Source organism: Macaca mulatta, chromosome 14 (assembly GCF_049350105.2).
Source record: "Macaca mulatta isolate MMU2019108-1 chromosome 14, T2T-MMU8v2.0, whole genome shotgun sequence".
NCBI lineage: Eukaryota > Metazoa > Chordata > Mammalia > Primates > Cercopithecidae > Macaca > Macaca mulatta.
In genome coordinates, this window is record NC_133419.1 from 56,995,187 (window position 1) to 57,022,594 (window position 27,408).

A 27,408-nucleotide genomic window follows, 5' to 3' on the forward strand; every position below is an offset into this window, starting at 1 on the left:
AATAGGAAGAACCACACTGCAATGTTTTGCAAACTATAGGTCATTTTAGTGGGCACACATTTTTAAATTAAATAGAATAGAAAGTGTAAGAGTGTAACATTGAGCATAACGGTATTTCTTCAAACTTGTTCCAGCAGCTATATATGTTCCTTTCTCTCTCTCTCTCTCTCTCTTTCTCTCTCTCTCTCTCTCTGTGTGTGTGTGTGTGTGTGTGTGTGTCAAGGTAAATTTTTTCATACTGTGGTCTGGGTCAATATTTGGAACTCACTGTTCTAAGGCATAAAAACGGCTAGATTCAACTTTGTGACATATTAAATCACCATCCATTGAAAACAAATCTGTGGTTCCAGTGGGCGTTATACTGTTTTGAGTGGCATAAGACACACAAAAATGAAATTGTTATAATTAGAGAACTGCAATCTATAATACTTATAAATGAAAGAATATCTCTATAAAGTCCTATTGATCTTAAAGAGATCAAAGGCTGCCATGGAAAGGACTTCACACTTTCTCTGGGAAAATGTTAAATTCTAAGTAAAATGTTTAGGGATAAAAAGAGTTAAAATATTCCCCTGGGATGATAAAGTCCTCTAAGCACCTTAGAAAGATGTCAGAGAAGGGGAGAGATAGTATGGAAAGTCATCCCTAATATATTTCCTTTATACAAAATAGACAAGAGAACATGGATATTTTGCCATGACTGCTTGGGTACAAACGTGTCACCACAGTGTCTGGTACTGTCTTCTGATTTTTTTCTAAGCCTCAGTATGAGAAGCATTAATGGTCCACATATTGAGTTATTGGGCTTATTTCTAAAATGTTACTAATGCACTTTACAGGTTTGAATTCTCCCAATTAATGCAAAAATTTCAAAAGTATCACTGGGTTCTACACAGCCAGATGGTTACCCATCCCCAAACTATTCATTCAACAGGGGACTAATATCCAGAATATACAAGGAACTCAAACAACTCAACAGGAAAAAAGACAATCCCACTAAAAGGTGGGCAAAGGACAAGAATAAACATTTCTCAAAAGAAGAGCTACAAATGGCCAACACATGTGAAAAAATGCTCAGTATCACTAACCATCAAAGAAATGCAAATCAAAACCACAATGAGATATCATCTTACCCCAATAATAATGGCTACTATAGAAAAGAAAACAAAAATAATAGATGTTGGCAAGGATGTAGAGAAAAGGAAACTCTTATAAACTGTTGGTGGGAATGTAAACTAGTACAGCCACCAAAAGCAGTATGAAGATTTCTCAAAAACTAAAAATGAAAAAGAATTATTATCAATGCAGTAATCCCACAACTGAGTATCTACCCAAAGGAATAGAAGCCAATATATCAAAGAGATACTTGCACTCACATGTTTATTGCAGCATTATTCACAATAGTAATGATGTGGAATCAACCTAAGTGTCCCTCAACACATGAATGGATAAAGAAAATGTGGCATCTGTCTGTCTGTCTGTCTGTCTATCTATCTATCTATCTATCTAGCCAGCCAGCTATCTATCTATCTATCTATCTATCTATCTATCTATCTATCTATCTATCTATCTATCTATCTACATACACATACTGGAATACTGGAATGGAATACTCTTTAGCCATAAAAAAGAATAAAGTCATATCATTTTGCAGCAATATGGATATAACTGGAAGTCATTATCTTAAGTGAAATAAGTCAGGCACAAAAAGGCAGACATAACATGTTCTCACTTACATGTGGGGGCTAAAAATTTGATCACATGGAGGTATACAGTGAAAGGTAGTGAACAGAGACTGGGAAGGGTGAATATGGAGAGGAGGGAGGATGAAGAGAACTGCATTGAAGGGTACAAACATACATTTAGATAGAAGAAATAAATTCAGTGTTTGATAGCAGAGTAAGGTAATTAATAGTTAACAAAAATGCATTGTACTCAGGTGATGGACACCTTAAATACCTTGACTTGATTACTATACACGTTATATACATGTAATATACAGTTTGGGGGCATAAACATGGACTCTCTAGTTCTGAATGCTTCCATGCTAGATAAAATTTGGAATTACCTTGCTTTGTTGATAATTTCACCCAGCATGCCTAGACAAATATTATCAACTGTACAACAGATATTCTGCCCCTCTTTTCTTTTGCTATGTATTATTAATACCGGGTTACCAGAGAACCCATGTAATAAATAAAACCACAAACAAAACCATGTAATAAATAAAACTTTATTTTACATATCAAGGTTAGAATTCTTGGGGGTCTTTATTTTTCCTGGATGTTTAGTTGTCTTTATATTTGGGTTCAGTGCACATAGAACTGGGAGAGACAAACACTTGCTTCTGATATGCTAGAGCCATTGTGTCCTTTGCAGAACTGCTGCAGTTCTTGGCACGTCAGTCCTTTAGCAACTGGAGGCTGATTCCTCAGTTATCTTCATTTTTGGTGGAAAAGTTTTATTTACTACCAGTCATGTTTCCTAATTGCTCTGTACACCACCATCTGGTAATTAGAATGGAGCCACAACTCTGTAGGAATGTTTTGAAAGACTGGCTTTTTGTTGTGAACTTCTGCCTTCCCTCCCTTTTACTTTTCATGCTTTCTATCTTTCCTTTCTTAAATATTAATGGTGTTTTTTCTGTGTGCCAGGCTTTGTTCATGTGGGACTACAGTGGTGAGAAAAACTCCATGTCTGGGCATGCCTGGCTGATCTTCACCTCTTTCTTCTAGGACCTTCCTCTGGGGTTAGTTCTCTGGTGCCACCTTCAGTGCTCTCTGTGGCAGCTCTGCTGCTCACTTCTGGCTTTACTGGGTTTTGGTATTTAATTGTTGCTTACCCACACTGGAAATTTTCACCTGCAGTTTTTCTTCTGCCTAAGGTAACAAACATGTACACATATTTTCTTGTGCCATGTTTCTTTTGCCTAGAACAACAGACTTTTTTTTTCTTTTAAGTAATAATGTAAATATGCAAATCTTGAAATATAATTTCTGCTGTTGATATATTCTGGGCCACTATTTTGGAACTAACATTATGGGAAAAGGGTGTTAATGTGCAAAAATTACCTCAAAGTTTAGAGTTAGCATCTTTGAAAGATGTTTTGACAATAAGGACATTTTCAACTGATAAAATGTTGGTTTATAGCATTTGAAACATTATTAGTATTCTTTCAAGAGCAGACATCAATCTCAGAAATCTTGTGTACAAACATGACAGAATTGGTCTGTATTATACTCTGATAAAAATCACAAAATGGTTTTATTTTTTGACTTTTTTATGAGTGTGAAACATTTGCATATTATTACAATAACTTCCATAGCCTTTGGAGCAAAATCTGATATATTGTTAATGGTGCAGTTAAAAAATGGTTGCCTTACATTCATATTTTGTTGCAGTTATCCAACAGATTTTGAAAATAATCTTAAACCTTATATATTTTATAGTCAGGGTTAGCAAATACACAGCATGCATGCTGCAAGTTACCCTTTCAATGTGTAGGAGACATCTCTGATCAATTGCAACGTTGTTTCCTGCTGAGCTTGGGCAGTCTCACATCCTCTTCAACATAGTGATTTAGTTATTGCACAGTGCAGATAGCCTGTGCCATGAAAACTATTTGTCATATTAGTTTTGCCCCTTAACCAATGGAGTGAATATGTCAGCAGAATATCCAAAAAGCCTGCTTAAGTTTGGAAAAGGGAAAATATAATGAGGTATAAATGAGGTAGAATAAAGTAGTGGTTTAGGCAGGGCATGGTAAACTTTTTGGGCAAAGGGCCAGATGGCAAGTATTTTAGGTTTTGTGGGCCATATGGTCTCTGTCATACCTACTCAACCCTGCCATTGTAGTGCAAAAGCAGAGATAGACAGTAAGTGAATGAATAAACATGGCTGTATTCCAATAAAACTTTATTTATAAAACCAAGTGACAGGCCAGATTTGGCCACTGGGCCATAGTTTGCTGCTAACTCCTGGTTTAAATCAGTGCTACTCAAAGTGAGTTGTGTGAATAAGTGGTGGTAGCATCACATGTGTGCATGTTACAAATGTAGATCCCTGTTCTGTACTCCAGACTTACCAAATCAGTCTGGGATGACACCCAGGAATGTGTGTTTATGAGCTGGAGGTGATTCTGAGGCTCACTAAAATTGGAAAGTCCCTGGTTTAAATAATATTACACTTCTCGTCTTTAAAAGTTTCATAGACCCCAGCTGGGAAACTACCTGATGCATTTCTTTAATGGCTGATCTTTAATCACTTTTCTTATCTCTTCTATGGCATTTGATCTATCCAAGTTTTCTGCTTCTTGGGTCATGATTAGGAATTTACATTTTGCTAGAAAATTATTTCCTCTAGGCTTCATATTTGTTGCTGTGGTGGTTTTAAACATTTCTGCAAAATTTTTGACATTCCTATCAAGATGTGAGTTTATGCCTACTTTCCTTGGGTCTAGGCAGGAGGCTTATGACTGCTTCAACCACTGGAAGATGGCAGAAGTGATGCTGACTTCCAAGGCTGGTTCAGAAAAGGCTATGCATCTTTTTCCCAGTTCTCTGGGAGGCTCACTCTGGGGAACTCAGCTGCCATGTAGGAAGTCTGGGTCTTCCATGCTGGAGAGCCCATATGTAAGGATCCCCATTGATAGGCCAAGCTAAACTCCCAGCTCAGCTCCTGCCATCCGCCAGCATCTGTTGACAGCCAGTTGGCATCTTGGATAAACAGTCTAATTTGAACTTTCACAAAGCTCCAACCCAGCTGTCATCTCAACGTAATCACATGACAAACCCAGCCTAGCCGAGCCCTGCCTGAATTCTTGACCTAAAGCATCTGTGAGCATAATAAAATAATTGTTTTAAACCACTAAGTTTTGGGGTAGTTCGTTATGCAGCATTTGTATATAGCACACAGAATTGCAGGTACTATTGTCTTACAATTGCCTTAGTGTCTTTCTTACCTGTACTTATGATTTTTTTAATACTCCTAATCATTTATATATTTTTCTCTAAGTTTCCTTCAAGCAAAGTTGGGGGGTATTTATTTTATTAATCATTTCAAAGATCAATTTTTAGATTTCTTCATTTTATAATTTGAGATATTTAAGTTTTATTAATTGAAGCTTTATCTTTGTTCATTTTTTCTTCCTACTTTCTGTGTATTTAATTTTTCCTTTCCTAGTTGCTAAAGGTGAGCACTAATTTTCTTTTTCATCTTTCTTGCCTTATAAAAAATGCTTTTGAGGCTGGGTGTGGTGGCTCACGCCTGTGATCCTAACACTTTGGGAGGCTGAGGCAGGCGGATCATCTGAGGTCAGGAGCTGGAGACCAGCCTGGCCAACATGGCAAAACCTCATCTCTACTAAAAGTAGAAAAATTAGCTGGGCTTGGTGGTGGGCGCCTGTGGTCCCAGCAACTCAGAGAGGCTGAGGCATGAGGATTGCTTGAACCTGGGAGGCAGAGGTTGCAGTGAGCCGAGATCGCACCACTGCCCTCCAGCCTGGGCAACAGGGCAAGACTCTGTCTTAAAAAAAAAAAAAAAAGAATAAATAAAAAGGAAATGCTTTTGAAGCTTGAAGCTATAAGGTTTCCTTTAAGTTTGGCTTTCACGGCGTCCTATTAAGTTTGCTATGAAACATTTTCCTCTTCCTTGTCTGTTTGTAATTTCAGTTTTTATATTCTTTTTATCACAGCACTTTTAAAGTGTTTCTAAATTTCCAAATAATTAAGTTTTTCTTTTTTTATTCTTGGTGGTGGTGGTGGTAGATTTTTCCCTCTATTTTTCCAACATGTGTAATAAATACACATTTTTCCACTGGTACAAGAAAATAAAATTTCAACTATTTCCCCCACCAGGACCCTCTCTTCTTCCTTTACCAGTAAATTTCCTTTTACTTTAGAGTGCTTTTACTTCCTGATTCCCCACCAGAGACCTTTAAATGCTCTTTTGTCTGCTGTCTCCCCATGTCTGACCTCAATACTTAATACCTCCTTCCTTAATACCTAAGTGTAAAAAAAAAAAAAAAAAAAACCAGTGTGGCAATTTTTGCCTCAGACTATTATTAGGTTTTTATTCCTTATTTTGCACCGATACTACACATTCTTATTCTATGTCAGGATACCGTGTGATGCTCTCCACATTCTCATCTTTATAGATGCAAAGCCTCTCTTCCATCCTAAGGAGCAGGCAGGACTTCACACACCTTTTCCACCCCCTCTCGCACCAGCTCATCTGGGCCAGGAAGACCAGCATGTTCATTTAAAAACATCCAGCTCTGTCTGTTTTTTCGGCGAATATACTAGTTTTCTCTTGCTCATGTACTAATTACCACAAACTTAGTGGCTTAAAACAATATGAATGTATTATCTTATTTTTTTGGAGGTCAGAAGTCTGAAATCAGTTTCACTGGGCCAAAATGAAGGTGTCAGCATGGCTGTGTTCCTTCTTGGGGCTTTAGAAGAAAATCCATTGCCTTGCCTTTCTCAGCTTCTAGAAGCCACCTGCGTTTCATGGCTTATGGTCCCTTTTTTTCATCTTTAATGAGTCTTGCTCACACTGCATCACTCTGACACTCCTATTATAACATCTCCTACTATTACCTTTGCCCTTTTTTTCCCTTTCTTATAGGAATCCTTGTGATTACTTAGGGCCCACCAGATAATCACATCAACAACAGCTTTTTGTCATGTAAGGAAACATATTCCCAGGTTCAGAGGATGAGCTTTTTGGATAACTTGTGGGGAGGGAGGCATTATTATGTCTACCACAGGGGCCCATAAATCTCTCAAGACCAGGCTTTTCCTAGGAACCTTGAATTCTGATTCTTGTCCTATGGCTCTTTGCCACTAGACCTCAATATATCCTTTGAGTTAGCAGAGAAAAAGTCTTACACTAGCTTTCTCTGTGACCCCATAAAAGCAGAGGTTCTACTCACACTCTCTAGGCCCTACCTGCCTACTGGCCCAGGAACTAAAAGACTTAGTTCGTTTGGAGTTAGGAGAAGCATCAGCAATTATGTTTTCAGGCTGCCATGTTCCTAGAATCTTTCTCTCTACACTGTAAATATTATTGAATAAATGGCCTCTTATACTAAATAGTTTCACACTGTAGGAGAGAAAACAGTTTAATGGTTAAGAACAAGAGGGAATCAGACTGTTGGGATTCAAACCCTAGTTTCGTTGTTTACTACCTATGTGACCTTGGGCAAACCATATAGCCATACTCACTTAGTTTCCTCATCTGAAAAATGGATAATGATACTATTATAAAAAACGGGGATAATGATAACACTAATAATACTCACACAGTGATACTGTAAAGATTAAATATTATAATTTATAGCAAGTGCTCAGTACACTACCCGGCACATATTATTTCCTTAAATAAACTAAAATAGGCTCGTATGCAGACATTTCAGTTTGTCTTCCATGTGCCTTTTTGGACTCACCTACTGGCACTGTATACTCCAGCCATACCACAGAACTCACCGTAAAAGCTTTGAGTTGAAAAGCATGTGCACGTGATACAAAGGGATACGGCCACAGAAGGCCAAGAGGTCTTTTTCATAACTGTCGTGAATTGACTCATGTTCCAGGTTTTGGTCTTTAGTCTTAAAGGCATATAAATATTATCTTGTCTTTATCCCAGAATATTTGGGTTCAAGATTACTGATAGATATCATTGACCTAAGGGATGAAGCTGAGGCAAAATTAATATAAATGGAGAGTTTATTTAGGCCATGGTTGAAAACTGAAGCCCAGGAGCTATAGATTCAAGTTGCCCTGAATATATGCTCGGATTAGCAGCAGTTACCAGTGGAAAAACAATAAGTTAGGGGGCAGTTCCTAAATTGTTTAGCAATCATTTACATTGGTTCATTAAAATAACATAAGTTGTTGTTTGGCTATACATTGTTTTTTGTATCACAAATTCCAGGAATATGAGGATAATGGGTGAAGGATAATTGTACAACTTAGGGTAGCTTTTTAGATACTTTATCAGCTAGTCTGGAAACTATAGGAAAGGATAGAAAAAACAAAATGCCTTTAAACAATTACTTCCAGGCATGGGTACAGGGAACCCAAGGGAAGTCTCATGCTCATGACTCTCTGGGCTTGATACATTTTGCATACCTCGCATTCCTTAGACTGCTCTGAGCCACTTTTCTTTCTCAATACTAACAAAGCTCGTGAGAAACCCACGTATAACACTATCCAATGCACATTATACTTAAATGGACCTGACTAGTAGATTCTCTCCCTGTAGGTAAACGTCATGAAAAAACACATTACAACCAGAAGGTTGTGTGTGGAATATGAAATAAGAATGGGGATAATTTATATAATTTGAATATTTAATTAGGTCACCTATAGTAGCCTTTTGCATCTATTTCTACGATAGCACCATAGGGATTACCTTACCAGAGGAAATGTAGTAGTAGAAGTCTCTTGGTAAGTGGGCTCTTTCTTCTGGAAAATACTTGAATAGTCATTGCTATTGTGGTTGCTTCTGTGATTTTACTGTTTCTTCTCTATGCCTCATGTCTATGGAAACTTCCTAGACATAATAACTTTTCTGGTTATCTTGCTCTGGTCTAAGAGCCACCATCTGTTTACTATGTATTGTTTTGTATAAATAAACCCTCAGAAAAGCACAGTATTTTGTTTAATTCCAAGTTCTTGCAACAGCTTACTTGCAGCTTACTTGTGAACTATGCCTTCCACCCCAATCCTCTTTTCTTTCTGGGGAAATACCTTGGGATACCGTTAAACAAAACAAAACAAAATCAAAACAAAAACCTCACTTCTTGTGAAACATAGCAGCAAACAGAAAAATGTACAAAGCAAAAATGTACAGGTTGGTGATTTATCACAAAGTGAACATGCACGTAACCATCACTCAGATCAATAATAGAACTTTGTCAACATTCCAGAAGCCCTGCCTCAGGGTCCAGCCAGTTTGTATAGCTTTCTTTCCCTCTATCTTTTATTTATTTATTTATTTGTTTATTTATTTGTTTGTTTATTTATTTATTTATTATTTTGAGACGTAGTCTTGCTCTGTCACACAGGCTGGAGTGCAGTGGTGTGATCTTGGATCACTGCAAGCTCCGCCTCCCGGGTTCATGCCATTCTCCTGCCTCAGCCTCCTGAGTAGCTGGGACCACAGGTGCCCGCCGCCACGCCCGGCTAATTTTTTGTATTTTTAGTAGAGTCGGGGTTTCACCATGTTAGCCAGGATGGTCTCCATCTCCTGACCTCGTGATCCGCCCACCTCGGCCTCCCAAAGTGCTGGGATTACAGGTGTGAGCCACCGTGCCCGGCTCTTTCCCTCTATACTTTAAAAGTTGGCTGGGCACAGTGGCTCATGCCTGTAAGCCTAGCACTTTGGGAGGTAAAGGCGGGCAGATCATTTGAGGTCAGGACTTCTAGACCAGCTTGGTCAACATGGAGAAACCCCGTCCGTTCCTACTAAAAATACAAAGAAAAAAAAATCAGCCGGGCGTCGTGGCGGACACCTGTAATCCCAGGCTGAGGCAGGAGAATTGCATGAACCTGGGAGGCGGAGGCTGCAGTGAGCCGATATTGTGCCATTGCATGCCAGCCTGGGCAATAACAGTGAGACTCAATCCCCCCCACAAAAAAAGAGGAAATCTCTATCTTTACTTTTACAATAATCACGTTTTCTTTTTTCCACTTAAGTATGTGTCTCTAGTTTTACCTTTTTTTTAAACATATAAACAATCCTACAGTATATGTATTTTTGTCTGAGGTTTTTTTTTTTGCTCAGTATCATTTGTAAGATTCATCAATGATGTCACATATAACTAGTTATTTTCTTTTTGTGTATGTATGTTTTTAGTGTAGATATCTTACACATCTTGCATTAGATTTATACCTAGGTATTTGATATTTTTGATAACTAGTTATTTTCAAACATGCAGAATAATAAACCATTAAATGAAGGTACCATCTTATTCATTCAGCTGTTGATGGACATTTGGGTTGTCTCCAGGTTTTTATTGCTATGAATTATACTGCTCTGAATCTTCAAGTACATGTATTTTGGAGCACATCTGCACACTTTTTTGTTGAGAGCATAAGAGAGAAATTTTTGAGTTATAAGATATGCATATCTTTAATAGATAATGCTAAATAGTCTTCCAAAGCAGTTGTACCAAATAACTTTCTTTCTTTTTTTTTTTTTTTTTTTTTTTTTTTTTTTTTTTTTTTGAGATCGAGCCTCCCTCTGTCGCCCAAGTTGGAGTGCAATGGTGCGATCTCAGCTCACTGCAACCTCCGCCTCCCAGGTTCATGTGATTCTCCTGCTTCAGCCTCCCAAGTAGCTGGTACTACAGGCTTGACACCATGACCAGCTAATTTTTGTATTTTTAGTAGAGATGGGGTTTCACCACGTTGGCCAGGATGGTCTCAATCTCTTGACTTTGTGACCTTCCTGCCTCAGCCTCCCAAAGTGCTGGGATTACTGGCGTGAGCCACCACGCCTGGCCTAAATAACTTTCTTAACTAGCAGTGCATGCGAGTTCTCTTTTTTCTGCTTCTTTGCCAACATTTGCTTTTGCTAGCCTTTATAACTTTAGTCATGTGAGTGGGTATGTAGTGGTATCCTATGGTGATTTTAACATGCTTTTCCCTGATTGCTAATGAGATTAGCACTTTTTATTATGTTTATTGGGATTTGGGCATCCTCTTTTGTGAAGTGCCCCTTGCAGTTTTTTATTTCTCCCAGTTTTCTATTATGTTGCCTATTTTTTGAAATTAATTTGTAGGAAGTTTTTATATATTTTAAATATAAGCTCTTTATCATGTGTGTCACAAATGTCATTTCCCATTTTGGCTTTTCCTTTCACTCTCTTAATGGTATCTTTGATGAACAGAAATTCTTAAGGCTTTATCATCTTTGCATTTTATTTAAGAAATCTTTTTGTACCCCAGGGTCATAAAGCATCTTCTAGTGTTTTCTTTTAGAAGCTTTATTGTTTTGCCTTTCAGGTTTAGATTTAAAATCCACCTGAAATTAGTATTAATGTATGGTGTAGAATAGAATTTGGGTTTCCTTTCATATGAATATGTGTTTTTCTCACCACCATTTATTCAAAAGGCCATAATTTTTTCACTGCTTTGCAATGTCATCTTTGTTTTAAATCAAGTGACTATATCTGTGAGTCTGTTTCTGTGTCACTGTTCTATATCTTTCATCTGTTTGGCTCTTCTTAAACCAATACTATATGTGCTAACACAACTAAGTAAGCACTGATGGCTGATCGAGAAAGTCCTCCCACTTTTTATTTTTTAAGATTGTCTTTGGCTATCCTTGACAATTTGCATTACTGTATACATTTTGTAATTAGCTTGTTCAACACATATACGTATACACACCTATTGGGGTTTTGATTGGGATCTTACAGAATCCCTAGGTCAGCTTAGGGGGAGCTTCATTTAAAAAATACTGAATCTTTCAATCTATGAACATAGTATGTCCTTCAATTTGTTTAAATATCCTTTTATGTTATTCAAAATGCTTTACAGTTTTCTGCTTAAAGTTGTTATCTTTTTGTTAGATTTATCCTTTTTTTCACATTAAAAATCCAGCTTGTTTAGGTATAATTGACATACAAACAGCTGTACACATTTAATATGTACAACTTAATAAATTTGGAGATAAGGGTACAGCTGTGAAACCATCACTGCAGTGTATGCTATAAACACATCTATCCCCTCAAAAAGTTTCCTCTTGGCCTCTTTATTATTACTATTATTATTTTTGTGATGCAAATATTTAACATAAGATCTACCATACTGGCAAATTTTTAAGTACGGTAAGTCCTTAATGTCAATGATAGGTTCTTGGACACTTTGACTTTAAGTGCATGAAGTGTAACAAAACCAATTTTACCAAAATAGGTGGATTGATTTAAATAAGAGTGACGTATGGCATATTTATAGTCTTATGGCATGTTTCTGGTCACAAAAACATTATCAAACTTCTGAATAAAAACCCAAGCCACTTCTAACCTTAAACATTGTGTTGAGATATCTCATTGTGGTTTTGATTTGCATTTCCTGGATAATTAGTGATCTTGAGCACATTTTCATATACTGTAGGCTATTTGTATGTCTTCTTTTGACAAATGTCTATTTAATTCATTTGCCCATTTAAAAATCAGATTTTTTTTTTTTTTTTTTTTTGAGACGGAGTCTCGCTCTGTCGCCCAGGCTGGAGTGCAGTGGCCAGATCTCAGCTCACTGCAAGCTCCGCCTCCCGGGTTCCCGCCATTCTCCTGCCTCAGCCTCCCGAGTAGCTGGGACCACAGGCGCCGCCACCTCGCCCGGCTAATTTTTTGTGTTTTTAGTAGAGACGGGGTTTCGCCGTGTTAGCCAGGATGGTCTCGATCTCCTGACCTTGTGATCCGCCCGTCTCGGCCTCCCAAAGTGCTGGGATTACAGGCTTGAGCCACCGCGCCCGGCCAAAAATCAGATTATTTTATTTCTTCTGTTAACTTGTTAGAGTTCCTTATATAATTTGGATGTTAATCTTTTATCAGATATATGGCTTGCAAATTTTTTTTTCCCGTTTTGTAGATTGCCTTTTTTGTTTTGTTGACTGCTTTCATTGCAGTGCAGAAGATTTTTAGTTTGATGTAATCCTGCTTGTCTATTTTTCTTTTATTATCTGTGCTTTTGGTGTCATATCCAATAAATCATGGCCAAGGCCAATATCAAAATATTTTCTTCCAGGAATGCTACACTTTCATTTCTTAAGTTTAAGTATTTTGAGTTTTTGTGTGGGGTGTTAGATAAAGATCAATTTCGTTCTTTTACATGTGGATATCCAGGTTTCCCAGTGCCATTTGTTGAAGAGACTGTTCTTTCTCCATTGTGTATACTTAGCATCTTTGTTGAAGGTCAGTTGACTATATATGCATGGATTTATTTCTGGGATCTCTATTCTGTTCCATTAGGCTATATGTTTATCTTTATGGCAGTACTATACTCTTGATTACTATAGCTTTGTAATATATTTCCAAATCAGGAAGTGTGATGCTTCTGGCTTTGTTCTTTCTTAAGGTTGCTTTAGCAATTTGTGGTCTTTTGTGGTTGCATGTGAATTTTAGGATTGCTCTCTTTCTGTAAAAAATGCTGTGGGGATATTGGTAAGGATTGCATTTAATCTGTAGATTGCTTTGGGCAGTGTGGGCATTTTAACAATATTAATTATTCCTATCTATGAATGTGGGATGTCTTTCTTGTCCCAGATTTTATAAGAAAAGCTTTCAGTTTTTCACCATTGAGTGTGATGTTAACTATGGGCTTTTCATATATGGTCTTTATTATGTTGGGATTGTTTTCTTCTATTCCTAGTTTGTTGAGAGTTTTTTTTTTTTTTTTAAATCATGAAAAAGTGTTGAATTTTATCCAAATGCTTTTCTGTATCTATTGAGACAATCATGTGATTTTATTTTCAATTCGGTTAATATGGTGTCTCACATTGATTGGTTTTCATATTTTGAATTCTCCTTGCATCCCAGAGATAAGTCTTACTTGGTCATGGTTTGTGATCCTTTTAATGTGCTGTTGAATTCAGTTTGCTAGTATTTTGTTGAGAATTTTTACATCTATATTCATCAGAGATATTGTCAGTAGTTTTCCTTTTTCATGGTATCTTTATCTGGCCTTGGTATCAGGCTAATGCTGATCTTATTTTTTTTTTTTTTATTTTTTTGAGATGGAGTCTCGCTCTGTCACCCAGGCTGGAGTGCAGTGGCATGATCTCAGCTCACTCTAAGCTCCACCTCCCGGGTTCACGCCATTCTCCTGCCTCAGCCTCCCGAGTAGCTGGGACTACAGGCACCCACCACCATGCCCGGCTAATTTTTTGTATTTTTAGTAGAAACGGGGTTTCACCATGTTAGCTGGGTTGGTCTGGATTTCCTGACCTCGTGATCCATCCGCCTCGGCCTCCCAGAGTGCTGGGATTACAGGCGTGAGCCACTGCGTCCGGCCAGGCTAATGCTAATCTTATAAAATGAGTTTAGAATTCACCAGTGAAGCCTATAATCCAGGGCTTTTCATTGTTGGGAGGTTTTTGATTAATGATTCAATTGCCATTCTAGTTATAGATCTGTTTAGACTGTTTCTTGAATTTATCTTGGTAGGTTCTATGTTTCTAAGAATTTTTCTGTTTCTTCTAGGTTATCCAGTTTGTTGGCATATAATTGTTCACAGTAGTCTCTTGTGATTCTTTTTATTTCTGTAACATCAGCTGTAATATCTCTTCTTTCATTTCTGATTTTATTTGAATATTCTTTTTTCTTTTTTTTTTTTTTTTTTTTTTTTTTTTTTTTTTAGGCGGAGTCTCGCTCTGTCGCCCAGGCTGGAGTGCAGTGGCCGGATCTCAGCTCACTGCAAGCTCCGCCTCCCGGGTTCCCGCCATTCTCCTGCCTCAGCCTCCCGAGTAGCTGGGACTACAGGCGCCGCCACCACGCCCGGCTAATTTTTTTTGTATTTTTAGTGGAGACGGGGTTTCACTGTGTTAGCCAGGATGGTCTCGATCTCCTGACCTCGTGATCCGCCCGTCTCGGCCTCCCAAAGTGCTGGGATTACAGGCTTGAGCCACCGCGCCCGGCCTATTCTTTTTTCTTAATATAGCTAAGAGTTTGTCAATTTTGTTTATTCCATATGTCTCTTATATTTTCAATATTTTGTATTTTCTCCTTGATTTAATCTGGATGCATTTTAATTGTTCATTTTTCTGACTTCTCTTCCAGTTCAGCTGAGTTTAATCTGCTGTTATGACCATCCTTTGAGTTTCTAATTTTTGCAATTGCATTTTTCAGGTTTTTAATTTCCTTTTGTTCATTTTTATGTTTTCTTATTCTTTATTATAATTTTCTTGTCTGTATTTCTTTTATAGTTAAAGTCTGTATCTGATAACTTTAATGTTTGGAGCCTCAGTTGGTGAGTTTATATTCCTGGTTTTGTTCATGTTTTCTTGTCTAGTCATGTGCCTGTTTAAAAAAAAATTAAATTGTTTGCCAGACATTATATTTGCAGAATTGTTTGCACAGATAATCTGAGGTCCAGGATGCTGTCATCGACATTCAGAGGATTATGCTTGTTCCAGCTAGCACCTGTGGGTATAACCAGTCCAGGATCATGTCAACTCAATTTTAGAGAATGAGATGATTTGATGCCTATTGCTATAGGTTGGAAGTCCTTCAGAGTTCTACCTCAATGTAATAAGGCTCCTGAGGTACTCAACCTTGGTGGACTTTAGACTCCATTTCTTATCCCCATGATCCCTGGAGGCTATCAGTAACATCCCACTCAGTCTATCTGTTGTTTCCTCAGGAATTGGCAAGCACTCTGCTCCCTATCCAGGCCTGGTGATTCTTTCCTCTTACGGTAGCTCCCTGATGCCTTCAAACAGATCTTTTTTTCTTTCTTTCTTTTTTTTGGTCTAGTTTTTTTAGTTGTCCTCAACAGACTGGTTGGTCTGAATTACCCTAGTGCACCATCCAAATGTCACTTTCTTTGTGGAGTTTTTTAATACCCCTAGGCCCAATTAATTGCTTTTAGCATGGCATTTTGTACAGTTATAGCATCTATCATAATCTGATGTACATTTTAGTTATACTTTGCCTCTACTCCCCCCTCCACCACAAAAAAACCAAGCTTGTAACTTTCTTTCCTTTTTTTTTTTCTTTTTGAGATGGAGTCTCACTGTGTTGCCCAGGCTGGAGTGCAGTGGCACGATCTTGGCTCACTGCAACATCCGCCCCTGGGTTCAAGGGATTCTCCTGTTTCAGCCTCCTGAGTAGCTGGGATTACAGGTGCCTGCCACTGCACCTGGCTAATTTTTGTATTTTTAGTAGAGAGGGGGTTTCACCATGTTGGTCAGGCTGGTCTTGAACTCCTGACCTCATGATCCACCCGCCTCGGCCTCCCAAAGCGCTGGGATTACAGGCGTGAGCCACCACACCCGGCCAACTTTCTTAATTGAATTTGGTATTTCAAAAGATATTCCATACTTTTTTTTTTTTTTTTTTTTTTGCCTCTACTTCATGAGGCCATATCTCTTTATGGGTAATTACACATCTCCAAATAGAATCTATAAATTAGTTTTAGTTTAATTTTTTAAAACTCAGATTTTTCCCCCCATAGAGTGGTTTTATTCATGATGGCTAAGTTTCTAGGCTAACCTACAAAGGTTTGATCTGTTATTGTGTTAAAATGAATTAGAAAAATTGTAGAAAATGTGTTAACAATGATTATAGTCATTTATCAAAAAATAAAAGTTACCATAAATTTGGAAGCAACCTAAGTGTCCGTCCACACATGAATGGATAAAGAAAATGTAACACATATATACAGTGGAGTACTATTCAGCCATATAGGAGAATGAGATCCTGTCATTCGCAACAACATAGTTGGAACCTGAAATCATTATGTGAAGTGAAATAAGCCAGTCACAGAAAGGCAAACAGTATGTTCTCACTTATTTCTGCAAGCTAAAATATTAAGACAAGTAAACTCATGGAGATAGAGGATAGAAGGATGGTTACCAGAGCTGGAAAGCATAGTGGTGTGGGGTAGGGTGGGGGAGTGGGGATGGTTAATTGGTACAAAAAATAGAATGAATAAGAACTAGTATTTGATAGCACTACAGGGTGACAGTAGTCAATAATAATGTAATTGTACATTTAAAAATGACTAAAAGTATAATTGAATTGTTTATAACACAAAGGATAAATGCTTGAGGTGATGGATACTCCATTTACCCTGAGGTAATTATTACACATTGCATGCCTGCGTCAAAATGTCTCATGTATCCCATAAATATATACACCTACTATGTACCCACAAAAATTAAAAAGTTACCATGATTAAAGTAATGTTTTAAAGTCTTGAGTACGTTTGATTTAAAAAAAAAACAACTAGATTTCAGGAGGATGAAAAAGTTGCAAGGATTGTGAGGGGATGGTTTGGATCTACAAGCAGTGTAGAGGTGGCTAGCATGGTTCTATATGGACTGTAATTTCACCATCGACTTATAGTTCTGTTTTTGGTTGATACAGTAATATCAGTAGCACTATAGACAAAATCAGTATTCATGAATAGTCCCTTATTTACACTGCAAATGAAACATACAGAGAGGGAGAGCTTCTTGAGGTACGGGTCAGCATTTGAAATCAAGGTGGTAGGAAGGGGCTACACACAAGCATAAGGGATTCTATTAGGTGGAATTAACAGTATTGTGATGATGAAAAAGAAGTGAGATGTTAGGTGGGCAGGGACAAAACCAACAGGTTCTTGATTTCCTTGATGAGCAGAAGCAAGCTGTAGGGTGGTTAGCTCCATGGGCTCTCCATGATGGCGCAGGACTCCTTGCTTGCTTTCGTAAATAGTTTCAGCTAACTGGCAAAAAAAAAGTGATAGTATGCATTAGCAACTTATATGAATCATTAGTCATAAGAATGCTGCTTATAACTGAAGAATCAGTTATCATTTATAGAATGAAGGAATATATAAATAGGAATTTCATCATTTGTTTAATTTTTTCTCTATTTGGTCTACAATAGTAAGTCCTTGAGAAATCTAATGTGAAAAGCAACTCAGTGCTAAACCTAGGGGTGCTAAATATGCTAGATATAATGGGAAGTTAAAAGACACAATAGGAAGAAAGAAGAGCAGGAAACTAGGTAGTTGTGTACCTGAGGAAGGCCAAGGTCAAAATTTGATCAGACTGAAAGTAGTTTGGCATTCCCCTAGCAAAGTCATGCTGACTCTATGAGATGGGGAACAAGCTTGTGCAAGAAGAAATCTGAGTCAACACAGTACAGGCGAGAACCTAGGAAGGACAGTAAGGTAAGGTGCAAGATCTAGGCTTTTAGTATTTTATGTTTTAGACTTAAAATTAAAAATATAAGCTTAAGAAGCTCATAAGAAATGAGCTTTCAATAAAATTCGGAACATTTTTACCTCCTGCCTCCACAAGCACTCTTGCCTTAGGACCATAATAACTATTACAGAAATGCTTTTCCTTCCAGCTTCTGCCAATTTTAAGTTAAATCTCTTTATGGACTCTTCATGTTTTGCCTTGCTGGAGATCATCTCTCCCTTTTTGAGCCAGTAGCACTTTGTATACTTTGTGTATCTGTGTCACATTTTATGTTAGATTGTATTTATTAGAGACTCTGGTCGATACTTTTTGTATATCTACCCTCTATTTCCCCAAGACCCAAGCACGATATCTTATATACATTAGATGCCCAATAAATACAAACTATGAAAAGAAATTATATATCACTATGTAAATTTTTATCAGTTATAGAGAAAAGCACAAGTAGCAAGGAAAACTTGGATAGTCACTAGAAATAAAGGAGACTTAATCTATAGATTATTGACCCAACAGAAAACTACTTTACTATAAAATTCATTAGTCTGTTTTATCTATGAGCATTATCTACTTAAAGAAGATCTACCCTTTAATCTGGAGCTTTATTTGTAATAATAGTTGGCGCAGAAGGAATCATGTGCACATTTAATCCTTTATAAGTAGCTTTCTTTGATCATTTTGTAGAATTTCCATTTTTATATCTTAGAGTTATGACATATTAAGGGCAATACTTTAAAATATCACTGTTTTGATAGATGCAAAAATCTTCAACAAAATACTAGCTAACCAAATCAAACAGCACACCAAAAAGATAATACATCAGATCAAGTGGGTTTCATACTAGGGATGCAGGGATGGTTTAACATATACAAGTCAATAAATGTGATATATCACATAGACAGAATTAAAAACAAAAATCATATGCTCATCTGAATAGACACAGCAAAAGCATTTGATAAAATCCAGCATCCCTTTATGATAAAAACCCTCAACAAGATTGGCATAGAAGGGACATACCTCTAAGTAATAAAAGCCAACTATGACAAAACCACAGCCAACATCATACTGAATGGGGAAAAGTTGAAAGCATTTCCCTCAAGAACTGGAACAAGACAAGGATGCCCACTTTCACTACTTCTGTTTAACATAGTACTGGAAATCCTAGCCAGAGCAATCAGACAAGAGAAGGAAAGAAAGGGCACCCAGATTGGAAAAGGGAAAGTCAGACTGTCACTGTTCACCAATGATGTGATCATATACCTAGAAAACCCTACCAAAAAACTCCTAGATCTGATAAGTGAATCCAGTAAAGTCTCAGGATACAAAATCAATGTACACAAATCAGTAGGAATGCTGTACACCAACCATGATGAAGCTAAAAAATCAAGAACTCAGTCCCTTTTAAAATAGCTGCAAAAAATAATAAAATACTTAGGAATATACTTAACCAAGGAGGTGAAAGATCTCTACAAGAAGAACTACAAAACACTGCTGAAAGAAATCACAGATGACAAAAACAAATGAAAACACATCCCAACCTCATGGATGGGTAGAATCAATATTGTGAAAATGACCATACTGCCAAAAGCAATCTACAGATTCAATGCAATTCCCATTAAAATACTACTGTCATTCTTTTTTTTTTAGAATAATATATAACAATTTATTGAATTAAGCCCCAGCTTGATTCAAGCAGAAAACTGGAAAAGGGGATTTTTAAAATAGACAAATAAAAATTGGATGTATTTATGGTGTACAACATGATGCCTTGGTATATGTACAGCATTGTAGAATGGCTAAATCAAGCTAATTAGCATGCATTACCTTACATACTTATCTCTTTTTTTGGAAAAGGGGGATAGAGAACAGGTTTTGTCTTCTCCCACTGTGATCTCTTGCAAAGACGGAGAAAGAGATCCAGACTGTTCATGAGTGATTTTGTCTGTGTTCTCATAAGGCCTTCCCAGAAGCGATGATTTTTTTTTTTTTAAATTCCAGCTATCCAACTTGATAAAGTCAATCTTCAAGTATATTGTGCGTGGTCTCTTCTGGATAACTTTGAGTGGAACCAGGGATACAGCAGATGGGTGCTGACGAGTTGATTGGTGCAGCACACCAACATGGCACAAGTATACATATGTAACAAACCTGCACGTTATGCACATGTACCCTAGAACTTAAAGTATAATAATAATAATAAAAAAAACCTAATTGATCCGAATACAAATACAGTAAAGGCCATTCATTATTAAATACTTCATGAGGCATTACATATTCAGACTTTATAATCATAGATCCACTGATATTAGATATTGATTACAGAAGTAAGTTGAGATTGCCTGAAAGATCATCACTAAAGCAGATCTCCTTTTCAAAAGCAGAGGCCTCTCCTGTATTTCTCAGCCATATTGCCTACAGATGTGCTTCACAGCCATTGTTTCGGATGATCTTGGCATATTCCTTGGCTGATGTGTAAGGGACTTGGGGTCTAGCTGGGTCTTCAAAATCAACATGGAAGAGACCAAACTGGCTGCTGTATCCCTGGTTCCACTCAAAATACTACTGTCATTCTTTACAGAACTAGAAAAACAATCCCAAAATCCATACAGAACCAAGAAAGAGCTTCCATAGCCAAAGCAAGACTAAGCAAAAAGAGCAAATCTGGAGATACCACATTACCTGACTACAATTTATACTACAAGGCTACAGTTACCAAAGCAGCATGGCACTGGTATAAAAATAGGCATGTAGACGAATGGAACAGAATGGAGAACACAGAAATAAAGTCAGACACTTAGAGCCAACTGACCTTCAACAAAGCATACAAAAACATAAAGTTGGGGACAGGACACCATATTCAATAAATGGTGCTGGGAAAATTGGCAAGCCACATGCAGAAGAATGAAAATGGATCCTTATCTCTCACCTTATACAAAAATCAACTCAAGACGGATCAAATACTTAAATCTAAGACTTGGAACTATAAAAATTCTGGAAGATAACATTGGAAAAACTCTTCTAGACATTGGCTTAGGCAAAGAATTCATGACTAAGAACCCAAAAGCAAATGCCACAAAAACAAAAATAAATAAATGGGACCTAACTAAACGAAAAAGCTTCCACACTACCAAAGAAATAATCAGCAAACAGACAACCCACAGAGTGGGAGAAAATATTCACAAACTACATATTTGACAAAGGACTGATATCCAGAATCTACAAGGAACTCAAGCAAGTCAGCAAGAAAAAGACAAATACTCCCATCCAAAAGTGGGCAAAGGACATGAATAGACAATTCTCAATGGAAGATATACAAACAGTCAACAAACACATGAAAAATGCTCAGCATCACTAATTATCAGGGAAATGCAAATTAAAACTACAGTGAGATACCTTACTCCTGCAAGAATGCCCATAATTAAAAAGCCAAAAAATAATAGATGTTGGTGTGGATGTGGTGAAAAGAAACACTTTTACACTGCTAGTGGGAATGTAAACTAGTACAACCACTATGGAAAACAGGATAGAGATTTCTTAAAGAACTAAAAGTGGAACTACCATTTGATCCAGCAATGCCACTGCTGAGTATTTACTCAAAGGAAAGGAAGTCATTATATGAAAAAGACACATGCACACACATGTTTATAGCAGCACAATTGTTAATTGCAAAAATATAGAACCAACCTAAATGCCCATCAATCAACGAGTGGATAAAGAAAATGTATTTACACACCATGGAATACTATTCAGCCATAAAGCAGAATGAAATAATGGCCCTTGTAGCAACTTGGATGGATCTGGAGGCCATTATTCTAAGTGAAGTAACTCAGGAAAGGAAAACCAAATATCATATGTTCTCACTTATAAGTGGGAGCTAAACTATGAGGAGGCAAAGGCATAAGAATGATATAATGGAGTTTGGGGACTCAAGGGGAAGGACGGATGGGGGTGAGGGATAAAAGTCTATATATTGGGTACAGTGTACTCTGCTAGGTTGTGGGTATATCACAATCTCAGAAATCACCACTAAGGAACTTATTCATGTAACCAGAAACCACCTGTACCCCCAAAACTATTGAAATAAAAAATGTACTGTTTTGTAACAAATATTATGGGATCATTAAAACATATTCATCATTAGATTCAGGATCTGCTGGAAAATGTTTAATAAATAATAAATTTATTTAAACTCTACCCATATTTGATTTGGGTGTATTTTCATGGCCCAAGTGTTATGTTTGAAGCGTTGATTTCATTGGGAAGTTTGAAAAGAACCATTTCTACACATGTAAAGTTATAGAAGGGGAGTCAACTACAGTCATATGGAAGGTTTTCATTAAGATGTCTCTTCCTGTAGATTTACCCAAAAAGATAAGATTTAATCATCGAACTCTTATCTTTTATATGAGAAGTCTCCTTAATATAGATCAGACTATGCCATTTAATGTCTGAACATATTGTAATGAGTGGCTTCTTTTTTTGTTTTTTGAGATAGAGTTTTGCTCTTGTTGCCCAGGCTGGAGTGCAATGGCACGACCTTGGCTCACCGCAACCTCCGCCTCCCGGGTTCAAGTGATTCTCCTGCCCCAGCCTCCTGAGTAGCTGGGATTACAGGTGTGTGCTATCATACCCAGCTAATTTTGTATTTTTAGTAGAGATGGGGTTTTTCTATGTTGGTCAGGCTGGTCTCGAACTCCCGACCTCAGGTGATCTGTCCGCCTCGGCCTCCCAAAGTGCTGGGATTACAGGCGTGAGCCACTGAGCCTGGTCATGATTGGCCTTTAGAATTGACTGGGACCTTGATGGTTATTCATTTCAAGCTCCTATTTAGGGAGAAACCCATTCTCCACATTTCCATTCTCCATTGTGTTGAAGTTAATTCGTCACATGTCCAGACTGATATATTTCAATACCAATTTAGTCAAACTTTGGACCATGACCATTAATGGATAGTGAAATCAATTTAGTGGGGTGAGGGGTGTTGTGACAAGAGTTTTTAAAAAGAGGAATAGAATAGGTAAGAATAAAAGGCAAGGCCAGGCACCGTAGCTCATGCCTATAATCCAATGCTTTGGGAGGCCAAGGTGGGAGGACTGCTAGAGCCCAGGAGTTTGAGAACAGCCTGGGCAACATAGGGAGACCCCATCACTACAATAAATTTAAAAATTCGCTGGTTATGGTGGTGGTGGGCACCTCTAGTTCTAGCTACTGGGGATGCTGAGGTAGATGGATCACTTCAGCCTAGAAGTTTGAGGCTACAGTGAACTATGATTGTGCCACTCCACTCCAGCCTGGGTGACAGAGTGAGACCCTATCAAAAAATAAAATAAAATAAAATAAAATAAAGTAAAAAGAATAGAAGATAGAAGGTAGAGTATTTGTTTCAGTATATACATGCATATGTTTGTTGGGTCATAATGTAAAAATATATTTGTTGGCCAGGCATGGTGGTTCATGCCTGTAATCCCAGCACTCTGGGAGGCTGAGGTGAGCAGATCACCTGAGGTCAGGAGTTCAAGATCAGCCTGGCTAACATGGTGAAAACCCATCTCTACTGAAAATACAAAAATTAGCTGATTAGCTGGGCATGATGGAGGGTGCCTATAATCCCAGCTACTTGGGAGGCTGAGGTGGAAGAATCGCTTAAACCTGGGAGGCAGAGGTTGCAGTGAGCCGAGATTGTGCCATTGCACTGCAGCCTGGGCGACAGAGTGAGACTCCATCTCAAAACAACAACAAAACAAAACAAAACAAAGAGTATTTGTTATTGTAGATCAGGTCAAAGCTTTTGAGAAATACTCGACTAGACTGCAGGATCCTTGTGATAGGAGTCATATTATAGGTGCTCATTAAATGCTTGTGGAATTATTATATTTGCCTCAGTTGTCAGTTTGTATTAAAAATGAGGGACTTGTTTACCCAATCAATTTCTGATTGGGCTTATGTGGAGATAGAGGTTATTCATCGGGGTGCCTTTAAGTGTACCCCCCTGTCCCCCTTATTTAGTCTTCTTTAAGATAAATGGGTTTTAAGACATAGACATGCTCTATCTTTCCTCCTTCCTCCTTCACCTTTCCCACAGGAGTCATCAAAGAATCTTTGCTGGGTAATGATTTAGACTCATTCCCTGTCTCATACCCCCTTACAATGAGCATCGAGTGTTTATAATTCATCAGGCAGCAGTATAAGCATTTTATATGTATTAACTCATTCACTCCTCATAATAAGCCTCTGGAGGGTGCTCTGTTATCTCCAGTTTACTGATGAGTAAACTAAAACACAAATAGATGAAGTGGATTAAGATCACAGACTTAGTAAGTGGCCAGGATTTGAACCTAGGCAATCTTTGGATATTGTAGAAAGAACACAGCACTTTTCAAGAGCAGAGAGCTAGGCTAGAGGGCTGGTTGGCTCAGGGAGTTTTGTTCAACCAAGCCTCTTTTTGGGGGCAAGGCTACTAGAAGGCCTTGCATAGTCTTTTTTGTATTTCAGATCCCTGAAATTAGGTAAATCTGGAAAATGGACTGAATTTTCACTTTTTACTTAATATTTTGATGTTAGGTAGACAAAGCCTGAGATAAGTGACCACATGTCACTTAAGATAAATCCATATTTAGTTTGAAAAGCAATGATCGGAATTGGAAATCTGAAGTATAATCTACTATATAGGATGCCCCATGGCTAGCATGTGAATGGACACTCAGAGTAAGCAGGGGAGAAAGGGATAATTTATTTATAAGCACACACATATATATGTGCATATGTATATGTGTGTGTGTATCTATATCAAATTAAAAAGGTAAAAGTGTGTATGTGGGTAAATTATGTTGACAAATGTAAGAGGGAAAATGGCCATAAAGGAGCTTGTGGTAGGCAGAATAATGGCCACCCAAAGGTGTCCATGTCCTAATTCCTGAAACCTGTAAAAATGTTACCCTAGATGGCAAAAGAGACATTGCAGAATTATTTAAGGTTAAGGATCTTCAAATGAGGAGGGTTTTTTTTTTTTTTCCTGGATTATCCAGGTGGGCCGAATCTAATCACATGAGTCCTTAAAATTGGAGAACCTTTTCCAGTTGTGGAGAATCAGCATGGAAACAGATTCTCTCCTAAAGCCTCCAGAAAAGAATGCAGTCCTGCTGACACCTTGATTTTAGCCCAGGGAGACTGTTAGATTTCTAACTTACAGAACTGTAAGATACTGAATTTGTATTGTTTAAGCCACTGAGTTTGTGCTAATTTGTTACAGAAGCAATAGAAAATGAATATAGGGCTCTTTAGTACCGCCCAAATTATAAAAAAGAGAGTTTCTCTGAAGGTAAGTTTCCTTCCACCTGCTCAAAGAAGCTGAAACTGTTAAGACGAAGTTAGTAAGGGCACCTTAGCTCTGATCTTCAGTATTTAAAAGGCTATCATATGGAAAAAAGATTAGATTATTATGTTGAGTTGGAAGAATTTTAGGTCAAGAGTTGAAGTTATGGAGATTGTGACAATTATAGCTATCAAAATCAGACTGGGTGGCATTGCAGAACTTAAGTTCCCCTTCTCTGGAAGTGCCCAGCAATAATAATACTGTATATGGCATTTTAAAGCCATTTTGCAGTTTACCAAAAGTTTTATGTTCATAAATCATCCCATTTAATCCTCAACAGTGGCGAATTGGTCTTAATTTTCTCATTTTATGTGTGAGTAAACGGAGGCTAACGTGTAAGCTTAATATAACTTAACAAAGGGCTCACAGCTAGCTAGTAAGGGCAGAGTTGGGAGTTGAGCGTTGTTTTGGGAGTTGAAGGCCAGTGCCTTTCCTATTGCCTCATTCATTCATTCCTTCATTCATTTGTTCACATTTATAGAGTGCTTCTTTTGACAACACCTGGATAGGGCAACAGGAGTAAAGTAATGAACAAGGCAAGTGTGTTCCCTATCCTTAGCACTTACGGTCTGAGGAAAGAGAAACTGGGAATTCGTGGAGTGTGACTAATGCTGTGCAGGAGGAAGGAGCATGTGATCCAAGAACACACGGAAGGGTTACCGGGTCAGCCTTAGAGGTTAGGGAAGCCTTCTTGGAAGAGGTGATGTTTAAGAATCACAAGGAGTGATCCAGAAAAAGACGAACCTGGGCAAGGGCAGGATGGTAGGAAGAACATCCCACGCAGAGGAAATAGCACACATGGCAGCACAGAGAGGAGAGAAACTAAACTGACATCTGTCCGAGAATGTCAGAGGGGAGAGTCCTTCCACTAGTGAACAGTTTCGATACATGCCTTCTAAGGCTCCTTCCAACTTTAACATTCAATAAATCTATGAAAAATATCAATTTTTAAATAGGTAACAGACTGCATGGCTTCATTTGGTGAACTTTTATCATTAGCTTATATATCAGGCATATTTAGGTGCAAATCAGGATGCTAAGCACTGAATAAGAGTTTCAAGGTGGAGCCAATAGGCCATTCCAGAGGAAAAATGGACTACAGTTTATGGCTGTCCAGTGGTGTGTCGGTAAATATTTAGCAACCACCTTTCCAGAAAAATAAGCCCTGATTTATGGTATTTGCCAATTCCATGGTATAAGCACACCCACTGTGGCTAATTTTAAGCTGCCATCACTGCTGTGGAGTTGGGAAGAGATGTGCGTGAACACACCATTGTGTAGTATTTTCAGCATACAAATGCAATAGGCACAAAGAACTGCAAGATCGTAGCATAAACTGTGATGAAATGATTAGGAAGTGATGAATTTTGAGTATTTATTACTTTTGTTTCTATGTAATTTATTATAAGTTTATATAATTTATTTATTTTCTTTTTTTTTTTTTAGAGACAGGATCTTGCTGTTGTCACCCAGGCTGGAATACAGTGGCACGATCGTAGCTCACTGAAGCCTCGAACTCCTGGGTTCATGTGATCCTCCTGAGCCTCCCAAGTAGCTGGGACTACAGGCACACACCACCCTGCCTGGCTAATTATTTTTTATTTTTGTAGAGATGAGGTCTCCCTGTGTTGCTAGGCTGATCTTGAACTTCTGGCCTCAAGTGATCCTCCCACCTTGGTCTCCCAAAGTGCTGGGATTATAGGTGTGAGCCACAGCACATGGCCTGTAATTTAATTTTTAATAGTAATTGTATTTAACAACTATATCTCAGAATTCCTAAAAATTAAAACAATTGGCTCTTGCAAGTTGATACAAGCCAACTTTAGCACAGTACAACAGCTACCCCTGGAAATGCTGCTTAGAGTGTTGTCATTGTGAGAATTGACGCAGTTGTCAAAGGGCTCTCTGTGCTTCTTAGAAAGCTTACATATTCCCACACCCAATGTCAATAATGATGTATTGGTTCATAAGAGCAGTAGCTGTCAGTTTCATGGGAGTGGAGTAGAAAAGCTCCTATCTGCCTCTTCCTCTGAATCCTGTTTTTCAGCTTTGCCAGGCTTATGTCTGGCTAAAATAGTCTGTTGCACTTATTTTATTTGTTATTGTGTAGAGGAGAT

General features: G+C 37.9%; 2 protein-coding genes across 21 annotated transcripts in view; one reads left to right on the forward strand and one right to left on the reverse strand.

The window, feature by feature from the left end:
- RPL27A (ribosomal protein L27a) overlaps window positions 1-27,408 on the reverse strand; it is a 288,193-nt gene that overhangs the window by 167,544 nt on the left and 93,241 nt on the right. The window lies entirely within an intron of this gene.
- The window catches only part of STK33 (serine/threonine kinase 33), a 216,665-nt gene that overhangs the window by 67,221 nt on the left and 122,036 nt on the right, over window positions 1-27,408 (forward strand). Inside the window, exon 2 of one of the 19 annotated variants that reach the window (XM_077963523.1) lies at window positions 2,736-2,884. The exons of 17 other annotated variants lie outside the window; for them this stretch is intronic. The gene's annotated coding sequence lies outside the window, so the exon portion shown is untranslated. Of the gene's footprint in view, window positions 1-2,735; window positions 2,885-24,992; window positions 25,238-27,408 lie in introns of those variants that run through there. One more of the 19 variants, XM_077963528.1, reaches the window with a different exon arrangement.